The sequence below is a fragment of the Colletes gigas genome, unplaced genomic scaffold (genome assembly GCF_013123115.1).
Source record: "Colletes gigas isolate AHSC1104 unplaced genomic scaffold, ASM1312311v1 Colletes_gigas_Sc00001, whole genome shotgun sequence".
Lineage (NCBI taxonomy): Eukaryota > Metazoa > Arthropoda > Insecta > Hymenoptera > Colletidae > Colletes > Colletes gigas.
Window position 1 is genome coordinate 6,287,945 of NW_025106630.1, and position 16,658 is coordinate 6,304,602.

Genomic DNA, 16,658 nt, shown 5'->3' on the forward strand with positions numbered 1-16,658 from the left:
GTCGTTTTACTTTCGTGCAATGGCATTCCAGAAGCGGCGGATTTAATTGACAAACACGCGACCGTGAACGGTTCGGTTCTAAGGCTCGGGTGCGTTATTGCAGCCGTCCGGAGGAATCGAAAGCAGAACGAACGGGCTCGTGGAGGCACGAAGCATTGTTTGCACTGTGAACACGCGACCGTGCGAGTCGATCTCGCAGCCCGACGATGACCGATTCGATCGCGACCCTGTCCAAGGGAGTGTGATATCTCGAATCTAGTGAACGCGAAACCGATGGTCAGATCGGGGGCTATTACCGAGCTGAAACTCCGACGACCGGATAAAATCACGCGTTCGTGTCGAGATAACGCATCATCGGTAACTTCCAGCGCGCTACAAACTCTGTAACTATGCTCTGCCAACAAATACAAGCGACCAAAGAAGATGGGAGGAGGAAAATGAACGGTTCATACATTCGATTCGCTCTGCACTCCGTGTTCATTCTTAAAAAGATTGTGGCACGATAGAACCTCGAAATGTTGCACTTTAAGGAAATATCGAGATTTTCTGTGGTACCCTTATGTCCTGAAGATTCGCTTTGCTCGTGGAATTGTTTTTCCATTGGCCGTCCTCGACGTTGTCCCGGTTCGCGATGGAAATTAAATTTGCATAGAGATACGTATCTTGACGCGACCTGGGTATTTTACACGTGTAACCCGCGCCGCGCGCCATTACCTCTAATTCACATGATTCGCAAATTTAAATCATCGCCGCGAAACGGAAACGCCGGGTGAAACGAGAATACAACGAACACGGGATGGGACGGGACGAGGCTGGCGTATGCAATTTGCACCTAATAAAGCGTTGTTCGCCGGCACAGCTAACGAGAGAGACGCGCGGAACCTCTGATTGCCTTCCTTTCCGAGAGTCCCGCGAACCGCAGAGACTTTCCATGATCGCCTTATCGGTAGCGTAAAATTAATTCGCAAAAGGAGAATTCACGCTGACGTACACACGCACCGACCACTGACGTTCATAGTCCGTCGCATGCAAATCACGATAAAGTCGCTAGGAGACTACAAGCTACTCTTGGAGTGCATCAAAAAGACTTGAGACACCTGAATTTTTTAACGAAATCAATTAAAAAATTAACAATTAACTGCAATTTAAAATTCACCGTATACTTCCTTTATTGAAATAATTTCTCTCAGGCATACGTGAAATATAGTAACCGTCCCAAGACTTTTGGACGGCAGTGTACATGGGCGTGTACCGAAAGACCTATCCCGTGCTATGAATATTTGCCAGCGATCGATTTTTCTAGGAATTATACACTGTAAGAACGGTTATATCCTACTAATTAAACGATGACGCACGAGAGGGTCTGGAACAGGTCCCAACGGAAGAAGCTAAACCTATAAATTAATATCGCAATTAAATAATTTATTCTCTAGGAAACGAGTGCCTAGAAACTAAAGTTTTCGATATACTCTAATCCGTGCCTTAGTCCGTTGGGCCGTAACGTGACCGGGGTCAACCAGTTAACGCCAAAAAATGGAACTGCTCGTGCAACCGGTCCACGAGATACGGTAACAGTAGATATCAGAACCAACGAGGCGTTTCGAGCGATGTCGGAACCGCCGAAAGCCCATTGGAAGCCGACCGTTAACACGAACAATGTTGGCATTAGCGTATTCGAGGGAAAATCCGTGGATAAGACGGTTCGATAAGGCTCGGTCGAGATCTGTGCGCGATCGTAGCGGCGGTGGAAGAGAGAGGATCGATTTTTTCGCGGCGGGTAAGGGTCATCGTCCACCCGGTATACACACATCTCGTTGTAATACCGCGGCCGCACGTTGGCTACATCGGTTCGGAGCACGGAGTAATGCAATAATAGGCGTATACTAATGATACGGGGGGGCTGGCGGCCGCGCGGGGCAGCCAGCCAGGAGGATTCAGTCACGTAGTTGCATTAAACTTAATATAAATAATAGCGGTTTGTGGAGCGTTCGAGAGAGCCACAGCGCTGGGCGAATACCCACCTATCTCCATCTTCTCATCCGGCACTCCGCGGGACCATAATACACCGGCCTCCACGTCCCTGGACTCGCCTCCACTTAATAAGCGGGATCGTCCTGAATCACCACAGCAGCCGAGGCTCACCTCGTCCCCTCTAGATGGGTCGTTACCGTTCCACCTCGCCACGTACGCGTCGGGAGGGTATTATTGGTTTTGGAATAGGAATATTCAATTCGGAGCGCGGCGCGACCCTTTCGTTCTCATTTCTCGATCCGGTCTAGCCACAAGACGATTTCGGAACCGCGTCTCGTGACTCTAACCTTGTATTCGATTATTAATAGCAAGGTAATCAGATGACCAACGCGAAGAAAAATAAGGATCACGTGATCTCATTAAGCTATCGAGAGGTACAGTTTATCAACGTTGCTACAGATATTATGCGTCGCTGAAAAAAACCGCGAGCTGACCGCGTTCCCTGCAATAATAACTCGACAGCAGCTTCCTGTTGGCGTAACTCACCGAAGGAAGCGTAATAAATAAATTGGAAATATCTCGGGGGATCGTTCGATCGAGCAGATCGATCGTCCTTCTGGATATAAATCCCCCCGTCGTTATCGTCTACGGGACTCGCTGTCTTTAGTCGAAGAAATAATAAGTAAACAATCATCGTTCGCCTTGCTTTTTAGCCCGATCGATCTGATTTTATTCGACGTAGCATCTCAAAATATATTAATAAAAACACAAATACCGTGTAAAAATAGATGCTTCAAATTACAGTAAATCAAAATACAAGCACAGAAAGAACCTTTGAGGTATTTCTATATGAATCGATGAGGGTTAATAAAACCCAAGTGTCTGTTTACCGCGGACAATAATTTCATGCGGTGACGCGATCGGTAAACGCGATATCGACCGCTTTAATAGATCGCGCGGCGATCGAGATCGTCGGCGCGCTTTCACAAAGGTTCATCGCGATTGTGTCTTCGATTAATTTTTCACGCGGCATTCGAAACCAATTCCCGTCCGTTTTCCTTCGAGACGAGCTACTTAACTTCTCGCCGCTTCTGCATAAAATCGCTTCGCGCGGAATATTGTGGTTAACGCGATTGCATTAAACATGAACGTAATGTGAGCCGGTGTAACATAAAACCGGTTAATAATCCACCTGGGCGCGACTGTTTGAAATTGAAAGCCGAGAACACGACGCGACGAAGGAAACAGGTCGACGAAAGGCTTGCATAGATTTTCAACGTGCTTGTCTTAACAATTTCATTTGTATCTCTTTTTTTAGCAACCCATTAACGAATACTGTAAAAGACACTAACGTCTGAAAAGAGTCCGTCGGTTTCAACGTCGATTCAACGTTTCACCGTGTTCCGTAATACTCGATAGCGCATCGTCTACCGGGAACAAACGTAATTCCTCACTCATTGTAGTTGCTACACGTCTTGACTTAATAACAAGCTCTCTGGCTGGCGTCGAGAGGCCACTGGACTACCACGTAGTGGCTCCTCTTACCTACCCGGGACTTTTATCGCTTTCCTGACGTGCCGCCTCGAAAAAGTACAGGCCGGTGAAATGATTTGTATACTCGTTGCGACCGCGACGACGCTGCCCCGTAAGTATAAGCCCGGGGAATGATTTGTATAGGCCGGGAGACCGCAGGCGGTTTCGCGGCCCAACAATTTCCAAAATCTCTGGAACAGCGTTACCAGGCGAAAGGACGCTAGATAGCCCCGACTAGGATTTCTCGTTTCTAGGCCCCTAGCCGCTACCTCGAAGCTCGTCATAATTGCCGGCGATGCGTAACAACGTAACACGATAATTACGACGAGACAACGACGCGAACCTACGCGCTGCCCTAATCGTCCTCCCCGTTTCTCCCAGAAATTTGTTTGGGGAAACCATTTTTCACAGACGGACAGTAATAACAGCGCCGATCTCGATTGCGACCCGTGATTATATCCATCCAAACCGGAGCCCCTCCGTATCGTTCCTCCTCTTTCCGTCCTCCGTCTCTTTCCCGCGCCGCTAGCTCTCGAAATGCTCTGTAGATTATTTTATTCCGAGGAATCCCAGCGATCCGGAGAGGATTGCAATTTCGACGAGCCGAGATTCCTTCGCTCGCCTCGGATTTCCTTGGACCACCCCTTCCCTCGCGATATTTTGCTTGTATCGACGATCCTCTCGTATTTAAAAATATTTATTCGATGCAATCGAAAGATGGTTGGACTTGGAATCGTTTGAATAGTCTTATATGGGCCTTCAAGAACTTCCAAGGATGTTATAATTACTTATCTAGCACTTGTCGACACACAATATATTTTCTATCGACCGATTTAATTGTACAGATTGCGAACAATATAAGTCCAAATTTATGGTTTGTTCATTTGCAAGGATCTCGTAACGTAAGATTTTATCAATTTACGAACGACTGACCCAATATCTCGTAATGGTTGACTCAAATCGTTGTCATTATTTACGCTCAGACAAGGAATGGGCATTCCGTAGGAACGCAGGCGCATTCTATGGCGTGACCACGTTGTCGATGCACCACGGATATATCTCTTCACCATCATTTATTCCTTTATTCCTCTCCGCCTATATCGGTAATTAAGTTACGTACATTATTTCTTCGTGGCGATTCGTTTCTGTCCCTGCCGCCCGCCCTCTGGCCCCCCGCCCCATCCGGAGGCCGATAAGGGCACGCAGTTAATGAATCGGAAGGAATAACGGCAATCAGCGAAATATAAATGAGGGACACTGGAAACGATCTTTGGTTTGCGCGTCACGCACGCACCGTGACTCATACCGTGCAGCGGCAGGCGCGAGAAATGGAGCTTAATTATGGGAATAACAGGTCGGAGACGATCGCCACACGGAGGGGATCCCTATGGGATTGGTACAGGGTAGCGAGAACCATCTTAGTTAACTCTGAAACGGAATCTTCGCGATTATGAAGCAAAAGGAATGCAAATGTGATAATGGCACTTCTGAGTTTTCGGACCACCCGCGAATTGTGTCCTTGAGTTATTAACATAGAAAATAATAGGGTCAATCTTGAAATTATAGAAGCAAGATTCAAATATTCTGTTTATAGGAAGAACTTCGAGACACGTATTCGCTGCACCGGTGAATCCATCTTCGTTGTGTGCAATCTGCTACCACCCACGCGTCTCGTCCGCCCTTCTAATTACGCGTCACAATAGGGCGGACCGATGGGTTGGTTTTGGCGGTGGGGGCGAGAGACGAAGGCAACATAGAAGACAAAAAGGGATCGGGGGCTGGTTCTTAGCCAGGCGAATGGCGGCGATTAATAAAAGCGGAAAAGCACGGCGCGAAACTACGAAGGATTTTCCAGTCACGTTCGCCGCGGCCGGGGAGTTAATTTACGAAATAAATAATATCTTCTTCTTGCGCCGCTCGGCACGGACCGGCGGGAGAAGGGGGCGAAAAGGGAGAGGCGATAGGGGGTTGGAGGAACGCGTCTGAGAAGACACGGCGCGAGGGTTGAACGTCCAGGAAGAGGGGAGAGACTCATAAAGCTGCCTACGTGTCGAGCGTAATGAGAACCGGTGATTTTTCTTTCCGCGTTCGCGAATGTAAAAGAAAAATGAACGTGCTCTCCGTTCTATCCGTGCTGTCTCTGTGTCCGTGCCTTTTATACGCGCCTGTTCGCGAGTGCGTGGTACCTAACTGCCGCAGGTGGACTCGATTCCATTGTCAGAAATCCTGGCCCCCGCGATGCCAGAGGGGCGGCTGCTCGACGATTTCTTGGACGTTGCGTGTGCAGACTCGAATGTTTATTCTTATAGCCCAGTAAATGTATCAAAACATAGATGAAATACCTAGCGTTATTTGCAAATTACGTGCTCCATAAATAAAGTCCATCAACGGTGGACAGGTGAACGATATTTTTTAAGATCGAAAAAGAGGAATTTTTATCAAGGGGTGTACGTTGCATCAGCTGGAAAAGCGAATCCCAAAAGAGATCGGTATAGGAACGGGCTTTCCGGCTACCTAATACCCGGGGCATATACACGGGCATCATTTTTATAGCGGCAATTTCATTTGAGCCGCGACTCATGCAGTGGTTTCTGATGAGCGAACTAAAGCAACCCTCTCCCACCCTCGGCCAAGCCCGGCGTCGGCATCTCGCTTCCACGGCGCCCAGCTTCCTTCTTTCCACCCCCGCGGCGACGCCATCTTTTCATTAAAACGGTTCATCTGTGAGCCGCGTCGAGGCGCTGCCCTTACGCGGGGCCAACGGAACGAAAGGGAGACGCCGAGAGGAAGGGAAGAAACGACGAAAGAGGAGAGACCACCGACACCCCGAGGAACGACCAAAGAGGGGATGGCTTCGCTAAGTTTTCCTTCGTTTCATATCTCAACTTTACCCACCTCCCCCTTCCACGTTCTACGGCTATCCTTTCCTCTTCTCTCTGTTCTCCCCTCTGCTTCCTCCTCCTCTTTCTCTTCTTCTTCTTCTCGCTGGCCACCACGAGCTCCTCTCCTCCATCTAGACCAGCTAGGCGTGCTCTGATTAATGCCCCCGCTAATAACGTCTTCTCCCCGGGGGAGAACCCACCCACACCACCTGCCGACCCCGTCACGGTGGACCGTGCGGACTTATGCGGAATTAAAAACACATCTCGCTGCTAGGGCGAGTTATTGCGCCGGGCATTGTCCCCGGTTTTCCGCGTCGGTGGACGGTTTTTCGGTTTCGGCTCGCTGGCGGTCGTTCGTCGCGAGAACGATCCTACGAGCACGTTCCACGATGGAGGATCGGAGATTTCTCTACGCTTAGCCGGCGAAGAACCAACAACCATGGTCGTTTAATCGATAAATAATCAAACGATGACTCGAAGAAGTTCATTTAGTTTCGCGAGATCCTCTTCGACGCACAGACCAATCGTTAGGGAATACGCACGATCGGGTAACGCAATGTTATTCGTAACGATGTTATTTAATATAAGGTTCGTCGAAAGAACGAGCGTGAATTAATCGTCTGTCGTGACCGATTTACGTTGCTGCCCAACGCAGCGGGGCATCAGTTTTATTTCCGCGCGGGGTTCCGAGATATCTCGCGGCGACACAATGCCAGAGTCCCATTTCTTCGCCTTTTTTTCTCGTTTTTTAAGAATCCACCTCTTTCACGGAACACGTGGAATTCCTTGCAAAGTGCAGCAGCCAGGCAAGCAAGGTATCCGAGCTGCGTGGCAAAATCCAGAGCCGAGTGGAGCAGAAAAGAACTGTCAGACTGTCGTCACCTCCGCGACGGGCTGTCGTTGATTAATGGCCGTAATATTCCGCTGTATACGGTGACCCAGGCATCGGTGACACCGAGCACAAGCCTCGTTATATATAATACCTGTACAGGTGTGTTGCACGTGATAGTGCACGTCTGCTCTCGCTGTATCTGGAACCGACTCCGCAAGAACCGTCAGGGCTTCCTATTGTAGAATTAGCGCAAATCTTCCATCTTCCTGGAAATCGTTCTTCGAGAAACGCGACCGGTAGATACCGTTTCGCTCACTTATTTCGTTCAATTTTTGCTACGCAAGAATCTGAATAGAGCAAACTCTGTCTACAACGATTTTAAAAACGACGCACCTGTTACTCGATCGGTGTTTGTAATTTAGTAATTTAGTAACGCGTCGAAGCTCACCTGGAAACATTGACTACTCTGGAAAATAGAGGAAGTTGAGAGGATCTGAAGGGGTAACGCGCAATCCATCAGAAAGGACATCGTGTCGTCGATGGGATGCTACCGATTCGGTGCTGATAACCGGCATTCGGTTAATCCCCGTCCACGTAATGGACGTTTCACCGTGTCTCCGACAAGGCTCATAATTTATTCCCCGTAACAAGATGTTCCTCTCGAAAGGCGATGTTAGACGTTTTTCAATGGAAGTCGATAGTTGGTCGTTGAACAACACGTACCGAATACAAATCACCCGTGTCCCCGTCCATGATACTGCGATCGCGCGCAAAACACCGATCCCCGGAGTCGAGGACTTCCAAATCAACTCGTAAATAAATTCTCGGAAAGCGTTTTTGCAGCGGTCGCCGGACGCGTAGCGCAAGTACGATCGCTAAGAAGCGTCCGAACGCGGTTTCTTCCTAGGGAGCAAAACCTCGCCTCGATCTCCTGGCAAAACGTAGTTTCTTCCATTTAAGCTAGCGTCGAGGGAACGTGGAAGCTCCGCGCTGGTCCCGTCGATCTGCTTCCCTGGGATCGGTCGATCGACGCGAGCTTACAGCTCAAACTATCGACTGCCCCTCGAACGAGAGTCGAGGACACCTGGTAGAGTCGCCAACTGTAAATAAAAAACAAAGTTAATGTTAATAAAATTGAAGGTAAATCACCAATAGGACCAAAGAAAGGTCTTCAACCCCGATCTACGAAAAGCACAGATCGATTAGTAAAGTGTACGGTGTACAATAAAAATTCATTTAAACCATGTCCAACCGTGGTAATAAACCCTGTCCAATCAAACGAGACCATACAGCAACGTACAGGGTGAGACTAGCGACGGAATCCAGCGACCAATAAGCAATGCAATCATGTCACCTCGCCTGCCACAGGCCAGTCAGCTCGGTTGGTCGCAAAGAAGGGACGAAACCGGCGGATCGGGTGCTCCACGCCGAGGAAGGTGGTGCCAAGGACTATTCCCACGTCGTTAACCAACCGGGTCAACCCGCCTCCGCGGCGATCTCTCGCTTCTGGAAACGCACAACCTACCACTTTTTTGCATCTTGCCTCGAGGTGGCTGCCGCGAACCTCCGTGATCGTCTCGGAGTCGTGTTGCTCTTTTACCGGACTATCGGGACCTTGCGAGTATCTCGTTCGTTTCCTTTTTCTTCCCTTCGTGCTCGTCGAGCGTGTCGTCGGGCGACGAGTTGCAAATTCACTCGACACCCGTTCTCCATCGCGCTACGACACGCACGCAGTCTCCCCGATATTATTTTGAATGACCATTTTGAAATTAATATAATATCAAAGGTAGTTTGAAAAGGACCGAGGATTAGCAGACAATACATTGCAAAGTTTAAAAGGAGCGGCCTCAACGCCGGAAAGAATCAGTTAATTTTTGTAATCGGCGTTCTTTTGCTTTCGTTCGCGCTTATTGCAAACCAAATTACATACACAGCAATTACCCTCTCAACGTTCTCTTTGCAGGAGCGATAATGATACCGTATTCCACGGTAAATTAATTATTAAAGAACTGATGCACTGCGCGATCGCGGATCGTTATCGTTACAAGCTGGTAGCATAAATTTCCTCCTTGTCAAATAGCAGTGAAAAGCGAGAGGTTAGGCGAGGCAGATCCGAGGTGAAGGATCTCGTTGCCGCGGAAAAGGATGATTCCAACATCGTGTTCAGGCAGGCGTGACAGCTCGTTAGCCATAATATTCGATTGGATCTCGATCGATTAGGTATCGGGCATCAACATCGTACCCGGTTCTTAGATATATACTCTCTCCCGTTTTCCTCTTGGTACCTCCTCTCGCCTTCCTCTGTACAGTTCGATAAGTGTGGTATAGAGAACGTCTCTCGATTATTTCATACCTTTATCGCGAAATAATGATAATAAGCTTCGGCTCGGGAGCGAACGGACGCCAAGAGATAGAAAGAGGAAGAAATAAAGCATCGGTGATCGTGGAGGGGCTGATGGAGAGGGTCAAGAAGCAGAGAGATAGGTGATCGTCGGTGCAACAACAGATCGTAACGAACTCCGTTTAATTTCGGTAAAAAAGCTTTATTACGCCTACAAACCTTCTATCGGTGACCGTCGACGGGTCGAAATTGCATCTTCTTCCGACGATGAAATTCCTTTTCATAAAAACCAACGTAAAACGCGATAACGTTCAATTACGAGCCAGCGAGGGGTTCCTGTGGATACACGAACGTTTTTCGGCATTTTTTCGCCGATCGCCATCGACCCGGTGAAACAGGTTTATGAAATTTTTAACGTCGGACATTTTGTCTGTTCTTTAATGGAATTACGTACTTAATTTCGTTGCTGCTGCTGCTACCATCGATCCTTTGTGTCCATCGGCGGGGGAGGGGCGACGATTTGTCAGTTACGATCGCATCGGAGGAAACTCGCGATAAAAGACAGGATCGATGCACAACGCTCGTTCCAGCCGATCAATTAGCAATCATCGTCGAAGACAAGATCATTTCTCGACCGTTACCAATTGACCGTAAATTCGATTTCGCGTCTTGGGGCTCGTTACACGATCGCTTCGTTCCGATTAATGGACAATACCGCTGTCTAACGATCGGAAGACCGTGCAGGAAAATACGATCCACTTCGTACACCGCTGGATACCGCGTATCGCGTGAAGCATAATTATACATCAAACCTACCCTTATCTCTTATCGGCGCCGACATCGACACACTGCACGCGCGACGTTAACGAACAACCACGATCGACGACTGTGGAAAGATCAATGGACCGAGATGACTGGGTTTCGATTCGTCGAAAAATTGCACAGCACGTTTTTCGTCGGTCACGTTTAATATAGATCGAGTAGAGTTCAATGCTATCGGGGGCTTGAAAAGGCTGACGATCGAATCTTCTTGCGACCGGGCTGCTTTTCACCGCATCGAATATTTCTCCTTTAAAAACTTTCGTTCATTAAGCGATAAAATACATAGGCGTGTCCGCGTAGATTTTTATAGGCAGTGTTTTGCGACCAGCGATCTTACCCTCGTGTTTAATATTCTCAATCTACTTACGACTCGACCCGAGTATCCGATGTCTTTTGAGCAAGGGTGTACAAGCCCGACTTGGCTCTGGTTCCGCGTTAGTGTCGGGCAGTACCGTGAGAACGGAATCACCTTCGACTGTCATCGAGAAGGGTTGAAGATGGAACGTTCGCTCGACGCGTCCAAAATAAACGAGCAGTAAAATGAATATTCTCTGTTCGCGCGGTATGCAGCAGTAAAGGGCGATTTTTCTTCGCCCGGGCGACCCTGACACGGAATATTATACATGTGGAGAGCCGGTAGACTGACGCGATCTCTATTAACCTCGCGTCGCAGCTACTCTCGGCGTTCCTTGCGGTTGATAGGCTTCAATTCTCTCGTCTGCCGGCTACCGGTCGCTACCGCCAGGAGACTCGACGTCATTACGCGCACGTGTAATCCATTCGATCCTCGTTACGACGTCCTCTGCTGCGTTAACGCCCGCCGGCCAGGGTTCAAACGTTCACCTTCGGTGAATGGATTCCTTCGACTCGCGCGCGACTCGCGGATTCCGATATTGCATCGGCAACGTTTCGTGGAAACGCATCCTGGCTGAATGCTTTCGTTCTCCTCTCCGAGAGTGAAAGTACCGACCAGGACCCCGGCCATCCGACATCGACATCATCGAGCTTTTACGAGACGACAGGCTCCTAATGACATCTGTGAAATATCGGTATTGAATTACTGTTGCTCCTCGTAATCGAAACCGTCATTGCAGCTGTGAGCAAATTTTATGACTCGGAATTGATACCTATTGCGATCGTTCCGATTATCCGACACCAGGTTACCACGAATGAAAAAAATTTTCAAATCGTTCTAAAAAAATTATTCTTAGTTACGGGAGCCAACTACAATCATTTTTGGTGAATAGACATACCCTCGAAATCCTATCCTCTTTCGAGAAAAAAATTCGAGTAGGGTCGAAATATTTAGACAAAATTAAAAAATTTCAAATCGTTCTGGAAAAATTATTTTCGCTTGCAGGGGGCAATTACAATCATTTTTAGTGAATAGACATACCCCCGAAATCTTAACCATTTTCAAGAAAAAAATTCTTTACCGAATATATAATGTGTGGGCAGTAATATTACTGTAATTTCATTTGCGGTCTCAATTATCCGGCATTGCCCTAATCCCGAGTATGTCTAATAATCGGAATTTTACTGTATAAATTAGGTTTCTATCTCATACCCTGGGTACTCGACTACAAAACGCAATCCAGACTCGACTGGCTGGTTCACGCCATCAAATCTAACTTCTAAAGATCGGAGATCTTGCTTCTATGTCCTCGTAATCTTCTTCCAGCGTAGCCTAAATCCTACCAGACCCAAAAGTTACAGAATTCGCCAACAAATTTCGAGGCGTTCCTTCTCCACGCTCAGGTTCTTATCCACAGTGTTATAATAAACTCTTCCGCCATTATTATCAAAATGCAGTCCTACTTATATTCCCAGCTGATGTAACTAACTTTTAAAGATCAAAGCTCTCGTTTCGTGCAACGAAAAGTTAACGATCGATTAGGAAATTGCAGTCTTCGAATCGAAACTGAAAATTTGGGTACGTAATCAATTCCGCGGGCCCACGTTCCGAAACTGCGGGGCCACTGGCTGGCGTTAAAGAAGAGCTCGAACCGGACGCATCCCTCCCGACCTTTTTACGTGGGTTTTTCTCCGACCGTGCGGCAAGAGCCGCGAGCCTCCAGGGAGATGCTACTTCCGAGGCAGGCGAAGCGTAATCCGGTACATAAAACAAGAAGGAGCTCCTAGCATTGAACTTTGCCCGCGGGAGCGGCTTGTCAGCGAGCCGACCGGCCAGGTAGACGCGTGTGCGTGCACCTGCACAGACAACGGTGCAAGCCGTTCGGAATTCTTTTTCGCGACTGCCTCTACCGGCCCTCGGTCCGTGGCGTCGAAGCCTCGGACGCTGGAGAACGCCAGATGCGACGCTCGCACTAAATCACGGGCCCCGCGTTTATGAAGACGGTGAAACGAGCCACGGGGGCGTGTATGTCGCGAGTCCACCGAGAACCTGGTAAAAACGATGTCATTTCCCCGGGAAATTCGAACCCCCGGATCGCAGTTGTCACCGATCAGTCGATGGATCTTCGAGACGAGCAAAGTTAAGCGAAACGTAGAAGACGCGAAAAGTTTGTTGCTCGGGGGACCAATGCTTACGCAAATAACAGACTTTTAATATTAATGCGACGGTTTCGTACACCTGTAATTTGATGTATCCATCCTGGCCCCGCAGATTATAATCCGGAATAATACACTGATGCCTTCCGACTTTGTTTTTACCCCCATCGTTTACGTAATATCGCTCTAACGGGTTGCCAGGGGGCTAAGTGGATGCTACCCGAGAGCGTCTGTCACGCAATCCGATTCGAAGGGATCAGGAAATCTGCATAATCGGTGCACCTTCGTCAAACAGAAGAGATTCGTTACTCTGAAACGTGCGTGTTACAACGACCCTCGTAATTATTCGAACGCTACCCTGACTTCGTCTCGGTCGCTCCAGTATTTGTGAAATTAATCTTGTTTTGTCCCATAATTATAAAGAGTATAATTTGTTAGTGTTTCTCAACTCTGTTCGAGAAGAGGAATTTATTCCCGAAGAAAGTATTTCGTGAATTTTTTATACGAACATTTGAGCTGCAGCAGCGAATCCAAAGAACCTAAAAGTAATCGTAAAATCGTCGACGGGTTGTCCATCTAGAGACAGCAAGATTGAATCGATTAGTCGCAAGCTTGTATGCCAAATAGCTGAGCGTCTCGAAGGAAGATCTATCAAGGAGTTTACGGCCATGCGAGGATCACGTTTTTCGTTTCAAGACACGAAATTCCCCTGCACATAAATTTGAATGAGCTTAAGTTTTCATTCGCCGCGTGAAAGTGGACCAACGCAGAATCCAAATACTAACAGTAAAATTGCACAGTCGCGACTGTACGCTACGTTCAACTTGGAGCTGAAATTTTTACATTGTTAATGTTTTTAAGCTCGTCATTACCGAGTGAAAGCATACTAGAAAGAAACTTTTATAAACAAGATAAACGAATTGTTGTTTGCAGAATGTATTAGATCGATCCGATCGGTTAGAAACGAAGCGATTAAGTATCGGCGGTCGTTAATACGAATTGTAATTAAAATAAACTCGATACGTGTAAAGTGAAATTAAATTAATTAACTTGCATCACCCAGCGATGCATCGGACATTAAAGTTCATGAAGGTGCATCGCAAATTAAAGTTCATTCGAGTGCATAACACTTCCTCTTAGCACTACGTTAGCGCGATATTTATCGAGTGTTCATCTGGCGCATATAAATAGCGCCTATCTTGATATCCTTCTTGGCTCGGTTAAAGGAATAATACGCTGTTATTGTAACACCACTGGCTATTCGAGACACGTCTGCTTTCTTAATCTTTTTTGAGATTGCAAATACATACACGAACGCGTTGGTATTGGACGACGCGAGCGATTTTATATTACGCACCCGTTGTAACATTGTGTTTCGAGTCTCCTTCGTTACGAAAAATTATAAACGTAAAACAGCCTGGGAAATACATATGCAACGAGTAACATAAAGTAATCGAAAACTTATTTAATCAAATTAATTAAAGAAAATCAGAGTTGTTTTCAGAAGCTTGCATGTTTCGTAGTTGTGAGCTCTATGAATAAAAGATAACGGGAGTATCAACGCGAAGGATCATCGTCGTAAAATTACAAATTAATAATGATATTTAATAGATAAACCCAGGGAAAATTAATAATAAAAAATTTCATGCAGCTTAACATGGCAAATACTTAAATAGATTTTAACGACCAAGGTGATTACGTGCATCGTGTAATATTCAAAAGTAGACGATGTAGAATGATCTACGCGCGTCTATTCAAATGTATGCCCCATTGCGTCTCGTTATTCCTAAAACTTGCAACAAGAAGACACCTAATACTGTTTAAGCTTCCGAATCGAATCATCGTTGCTCGTGGTATCGAGGCAGATCGATATCCTCGACGTTTATTTCTGACGATTCCACCGGTTCAACACTCGATACCCGTCACGTTCTAGGATCTTCTCTGATATCGTTAATCCTCGAACAAAAGCGAGCCCCTCGATTCTCCCAGACGATTGCAAACGCTACGTGGAATTCGAAAAAATCGCTCCTGAGATCTGTAAATTTAGCCAACGTAGGGACGTACACCACTTGTCCCCGATATTTCAAACTCGACGCTACGAGACACGACTCGAGCCTGAGAATCGAATTATTGCAGGGTTTCTCAAACGGAGGTTTGGGGGTCGTAATACAAGAACGAACTAAATGTGAAACTGGACTACTAACGTCCATAATTACACCTAATGGCTTCCACTTAAATTCAGGCGTGTATAATTATGTTTTCATTTTCTTAATGTTTTCTACTCTTCGTTCTACTTTTATGAAAAGTAATCCAAGATGGTAAATTTTATTGGACATCTTATTTGTAATAGTTTTATCCGAAACTAAATTTAGTTTTCGACGTACAGAGTCTTTAAGATACGATTATATTTTGTTTAAAACCTAATAAAATTATATTAATTATATTAAGTATTGTAAGGAGTTTGTTAAGAGATGTTGCTTTATCGGGGTAGTGTACGGTAAGGCGAAGTTTGAGAAACCCTGAATTATTGTGAGGCGGTATCGGTGGCTGGTATCCGCATCCGCGACATTTATTTCAGCGTCGGGATAAAATTCGGTATCGTAAATCGACGCAAGGTGAAACGAGCCGTCATCGTCCCGCAAACTCCGCTCGGGATTCGCGAATCGCTGTTTAAATCGGTGTGAACCGAAATGCGCGCGCGTCCCGTCCCCGTATAAACGGGCTGCGCGGCGTAGCAGGGGCAGAAATCGTGTGAGATCGGGGAGAACGATAAATCGCTCTCTTACCAATAAAGTTCGTTACCTTGGAACACGCAGGCCCCGTGTAACGAAGGAGAAACGTCAAATTAAGTGAATTACGTGCATAATTAGGATGCGTGCGTTTATCGCGCATCGACAAACATTCGTAATATGGGGTTGCGTCTACGGTCGCGATACCACGGTGAGACCAGCACGAACTCTCGGAATGCTCGCTCTGCGTCGATGCGAGCAACCGTGGAACAACGACGATCCAACTGCCAGGTGCGTGTGAAATTCTTTTACTCGGGACGAATGCTACGCGAGAACTCTCGATCGAATTTTGACACGTTTGGTCCCACTTGTTGGCTCAAACGTTCTCAAAACTAACGAAATTTTAAAGAAAAGAGTTCGTTTCAACGCGAAGAATTTTGGAATATGCGTACACTTGTGAATAATAAGACACTGCTTTGTATTTAGCTTAACAAGTAGAATTGTTTCCTTTGGTACCACGTTCTAGTGATACCACTTCGAAAATTCTCGAGACTTCAGAGCTCATCTATTAGTTCAGATAATCGACGTTCTACCGTATTCGGGTTTTGAAGATCGCACGTTTCACGAATGCTACGGTAGCTGGAAGTCGCCTCGAAATTGGACGATTCGTCTTCGGTCGAATTATGGAACGATCGTGTGGGAAAGGCGTGGAATCGGTGTTTCTCTCTCGTTATTTCATAATGCTGCTTATAGCGACGTGTCGTTCGTGCGGCCATGCGCATATCGATTGGGTTTCCATTTATAAACCCAAGTGTTTCCTGAGTTTCACCCGAGCGAGGTCCGTAGCCACGCTCGTTCGCAGCGCACGGCAGGCGGAGCGATGAATATCTATGGGGTATGCAAAGTATTTCGTGTTCCCCATAACAAGCACCTCATTGACCCATTGCACGCCCGGTATTACTATTGTCTACACGCCGGTGCATGGTATCGGTTTACCTAGTGGGTGGCATCGGAATCTGAGACGGTTACGACTTTCC